This window comes from Chionomys nivalis, chromosome 17 (assembly GCF_950005125.1).
Source record: "Chionomys nivalis chromosome 17, mChiNiv1.1, whole genome shotgun sequence".
Lineage (NCBI taxonomy): Eukaryota > Metazoa > Chordata > Mammalia > Rodentia > Cricetidae > Chionomys > Chionomys nivalis.
In genome coordinates, this window is record NC_080102.1 from 58,042,622 (window position 1) to 58,048,047 (window position 5,426).

The 5,426-nt window shown below is 47.8% G+C and overlaps 1 pseudogene; it reads right to left on the reverse strand.

Moving 5' to 3' along the window:
• Positions 1-422: 422 nt before the first annotated feature.
• Positions 423-5,166, reverse strand: LOC130888430 (ribonucleoprotein PTB-binding 1-like; annotated as a pseudogene).
• Between the last annotated feature and the right edge of the window lie 260 nt (positions 5,167-5,426).

Consider the following 5,426-nt stretch of genomic DNA (forward strand, 5'->3'; position numbering starts at 1 on the left):
GGTTTTGCTGTGAGGCCACTCGACCTTGAGACCAAAGCAGGCTTGTTCCCAGCCATCCATCCCAGAAGACTGTCCATGTCAGCCCTGACAGAAGAGCAGGGTCAAAGCACTGACAAGAGTCAAAGGTCACCTCCTAGAGCAGATTTAGAGCTGGGAGCGGCTCTAACAGACGAGATAACTCAAATGGACTTAACAGACATCTATAGAAAATTCCATCTAAACAGAAAAGAAAATACCTTCTTCTCAGCAACTCATGGAAGTTTCTCAAAAATTGAGCACATACTAGGTAACAAAGCAAACCTCAACAGATACAAAAAATTTGACATACCCCATGCATCTTATCGGATCTCTATGGCTTAAAATTAGAATTCAACAGCAATGCTAATTCCAGAGCCCACAAACACTTGGAAATTTAACAATGGTCACCAGCCCCGGGTCTCCTTGCCTGCCAGGTTGTTGGATGAAAGCAGGCTATGTAGATTCAGGTAGGGGTTCAGGGAGATGTGGTAGTCCTTTGGGGGCTCCTCCAACAGTGACACCCCAGGGGTCGTTGGCAGAGGCACACTGTCCTTCAGGAGGCCTCTAACTAAGACTGGAGCCTCAGAGCCCCACAGGGGCTGGGTGTGGAGTGAGCTGGGTTGCTGGGGGATGCAGACTCATGGGCTCCCGGTCACCCCAGAAGGGCCCAGCAGTGGTGGTAGTAAGGGTTGTGGCTTCCTTCCCTCAGCAGGTTGCAGTTCCAGAGCCAGCACCACCACCTGCAGACAGCTCCCCAAGGAGGGAATTGACAGGTTGGGCCCCAGCCTGGAGGGACCCAGAGGGGAGTCTCCCAGGATGCCATGTTTCTTCTGGATCTGGGGGTGCAGGGCTAACTGGAGCAGTGCAGTGGACAGGGCAGGTCTGTTCAGCCGTGGCATGGAGGGGGCACACACAAAAGGCCCTGCTGGCCACTGGCACTTCATGCAGCAGAGGATTGAGCAGCAGCTGGAGGGAGGTAGATGGGCCCAGATTGTCCAACAGCTGCAGGATGTTTGGCTCAGGCGGGAATCCCTTGCCCCGATTGAGAGCCATGGCCTGGGCAGCAATTTCTGCTGCCAGCATGCTGCGGCAGGAGGACCTGGAGCACAGAAGGACACACGAAGGTGACTGCCACCCAGGGCCAGGCCGACTGCCAGCTGTTGTGCAGCCTCTGCCGTCTCTGCTGTCTCATCCTCCAGTACTGCAAAGCCCTTCAGCTGCCCATCCTGGCCACACGGCAGCTGACAGAAGGTAGGCTTGGCTTCGACATCATTGAAGCCAGGTGGCCGGTGGTCCACACAGAGGCACCGGGAGTGCAACAAGGCAGGGGGCAGCTGCCCAGCATCTGTGCGATGCACATACAGTGTTCGGGGGGCTCCAGTGGCTTGCCCAGCAAATCAGACTTGGCCCTGGCAGCCGAGTCTTTATTCATGTACTCTGCAAAGCCATAGCCCTTAGAATGGCCTGTGTGCTCGCTGTACACTACGAAGCAGCGCTCCTGGCTGCCAAAGGGCCGCGCCAGCTCCTCACACTGCCTGGGTCAGGCTGGGAGCCAGCTTGACCACACACAACAGAGCCTCTGTAGGCTGCAGCTGAACTGACAGCTCCCGCTCTCGAAGGCGGCTCTGGTGGAAGGCCTTGAAGGCAGCTTCAGCAGGGTCACGAAAGCTGTCACTGTATTTGTCCACCAACAGTCCTTGAGTTCGTAGTCGCTCAGACGATTGTGTACTTCCTGGTTGGTCAAGTCCCCCGGAAGACCCCGGATCAGTATCATGGCGGCGGATATGGAACCGGCACTCAGTAAGTTCCAGGCGCTTCCGGATCTCTTCCGGATCCAAGGACAGCAGCTCCTGTTCAGGTGCTCATCGATATGCGGTCCACAAAGTTTCCCCTTTGACCTCCGCCTCCAGGTTGAGTGGCAGCCAGTGAGTCAAGAACTTTAAATCTTTGAAGAAAGAATTTGAAGTAGACACTAGAAGATGGAAGATGTCCCATGCTCTTGGGTAGGCAGAATTAACACAGTCAAAATGGCAATCTTACCAAAAGCAATCTACAGATTAATAAAGCAATGTCTCTCAGAATCCCAGCAAAATTCTTCACAGACCTCAAAAGAACAATACTCAACCTCATATGGAAAAGCAAAAAATCCAGGATAACCAAAAGAATCCTGTACAATAAAGGAACTTCTGAAGGCCTCACAATCCCTGACTTCAAACTCTACTACAGAGCTACAATACTGAAAACATCCTGATACTGGCATAAGAACACACAGGAGGACCAATGGATGTGAATCAAAGACATGGATATCAATCCATACACCTACAAACACCTGATTTTTGACAAAGAAATAAAATAGAAAATAGAAAAAAGAAAGCATATTCAACAAGTGGTGCTTGCATAATTGAATATCAATATGTAGAGGAATGAAAATAGATCCATGTCTATCGCCATTCACAAAGCTCAAATCCAGAAGGATCAAAGACCTCAACATGACATCAACCACACTGAACCTCATAAGAGAAAGTGGGAAATTCACTTGAACATACTGACACAGGAGACCACTTCCTAAATAGAACCCCAGTAGCACAAACACTGAGAGCAACAGTTAATAAATGGGACCTCCTGAAACTGAGAAGCTTCTGTAAAGCAGAGAACATGCATAGTCAACAAGACAAAATGGCAAGTTACAGACTTGGAAAAGATCTTCACCAACCCCACCCCACCCCCATCAGACAGAGGACTGTTCTCCAAAATATACAGAGAACTCAAGAAATTGGTCATCGACAGAACAAATATTCCAGTAAAAAATGTGGTATGGACCTAAACAGGGAACTCTCAACAGATGAATCAAAAATGGCTGGAAGACACTTAAGGAAATGCTCACCATCCTTAGCCTTCAGAGAAATGCAAATGAAAATAACTCTGATATAACATCTTACACCTGTCAGAATGGCCAAGATCCAAACACCAAATATTCTGGAGTGGATAAATGGTGGGGTAAAGGGAACACTCCTGCATTGCCGGTGGGAGTGCAAGCTGATACAGCCACTTTGATCATCAGTATGGTGATTTCTCCAAAAATTAGGAAACAACCTTCCTCAAGGACCAGCAATACCACTTTTGGGATATATATATCTCCAAAGGGATATATATATATCTCCAAAGGATGATCAATCATACCACAAGGGCATGTGCTCAACTATGTTCATAACAGTATTGTTTGCCATAGCCAGAACCTGGAAACAACCTAAATGACCCTCGACTGAAAAATGGATAAAGAAAATGTGGTACATTTACACAATGGAGTACTACACAGCAGAAAAAATAATGACATCTTGAAATTTGTAGGCAGAAGGATGAATGCAGAAAGCATCAAAACCCAGCTGATCATTCATAACCCTGAGAACCTAGACAACAAAGAGGAGCCTAAGAGTGACACACATGGATCTAATGGACATGGCAAGTAGGAAAAGACAACTCCTGAGTAAATTGTGAGCATGGGGTCATGGGAGAGGGTAGAGGGGAGGGGGAGGCTGGGAGGGGAAGGGAGAAAATTATATCTCACTAAAAACGATAAATGCTTTAAAAACGTAGAGCTGGGAGTGGATAGCTGATCTTGTGGTTCGGTCTTGGGTTCGACTGGCAGGACAAACAGGCAGTGAAGACCTTTGGAGAAGTTGGGGTGTGGCTCTGAGGGACTGGAGGTCAGACGGTGACAACAATGAGAGCCTTAGCAGTAGGAGATGGCTCAACGCAGTGGCAATGGCTGGTATTTCTGAGGCATGAGAGCTTAAAGGCCTGGATCTAGGACAGCACCAACTGTACCAGGTTTAGTATCCACATGGACAGAGACACAAACCAGAACTAAAATCATCTAAGGGGCCATGAGAGCTAAAGGAATCTAAACACACTCAAAATAGCTACTTGGGAGTTGCCCTAGCTCCGAGGTCTGCTCTGAATTTTTCATTTGCATTCTCAACTATTTTGGTGTTTATTTGGTTTATTTTGAGAGGATTTTCCCCTCTACTTTCCCTAAAATGTTGGCCCAGAACATCAGGTTTCATTGAAGAAACCACATGTGCTTCCTCCTTCAGGGGTGCAGATTCCAGGACCACTGATAGAGTTTTTTCCTCTTATCACTTTGAACATATCAACCCACTGCCCACTGGGGGTCCTAGTTTTCATCTGATGTGGAATTGGATGAAGAGTTTATGGAGAAAATGTGACAAAATCTATTCCTCTCAGTCCCGTAGATAGAAGTTAGTCACTTGCCCTGAAGTGTCCTGGGAAACGGAGCATTGCCACAGCATCCCAGAGTCAGTCAGAGGCTACCATGTTACTCTGATCAATCTGAGTCTACTAAAAAAGGAACTGCTTTGAGGATGGATGTGATGGGTTCCATGAGCCAAAAGTCATGACAGCATGTTAGGGTCTGTGAGAAGTGGACCATGCTCCCCACCCACTAATAGATGGGTGTCAGTCTGTGCCAGTTGGATTTTGTCAACTTGACACATGCTGGAGTAATCTGAGGAAGAAGGAACTTAACTATGTAATAGGTAAGTCTATGGGGAATTTCAATCAGTGACTGATGTCCCTGGGCTGGAGGTCATGGCTGTATATATAAAATAAGCTGGCTTAGAGAGTCAAGGAGAACAAGTCAGTAAGTAAGTAGCTTTACTCCATGGTATCAGCTTTGGTTCCTGCCTCTAGGTTCTGGTCTTGACTTCCTGCCCTGACTTCTACTCATGGTAGCTTCTGATAGGAAAATGAAAGGGAAGTAAACCTTCCTTCCTCAAGTTGTTTTTGGTCATGATGTTTCTTCACAGGAAGAGAAAGCAAGTATATGTTCCCGCCCAGCAGGTCCAGTTATTCCAGGGTCTGAAGAGGCGCTACCTGAAAGAACATGGGCGAGAGAGAGGAATGAGGCCAAGCAACATTCTCTTGTCAAAGCCTCCGTTTATTATTTAATAGCAGCGGCTTATATAGCCCCCGGATGTGGAACCTCGGTTGGGGTGGACGGCTTTGCCAGGGCAGCAAAGGTAAGTGTAAACATTCTTTTTGTAACTCCGCTTAACAACCAGTTGTCAAGGTAGTTGTGATGTGGGGGCTGTCTACAAACATTCTTAGGACAATGGTACCTGCTATCATCTTTGGGAAAATGGCTCCTGACAAATGCCCCTTCCTTGTATAAGGCAGGCAGCTATTAAGGGGAGGGCACCAGGTCAGAGTCTAACAACGTCATCAGACCTAAAGGACTGGGACAAGGAGAGACCCTCCTCTCAGTGGTGGAGCATTTTTTCCTCTCCTGGGAACAGAGGGGTGTCTCATGGGTAGGATTAGTTCATAGGAGCTCCTCAAAATAAGCAGGTCTTTGACAGCAGGGTCCGTGTCTTAGGCTATGTGGAGGG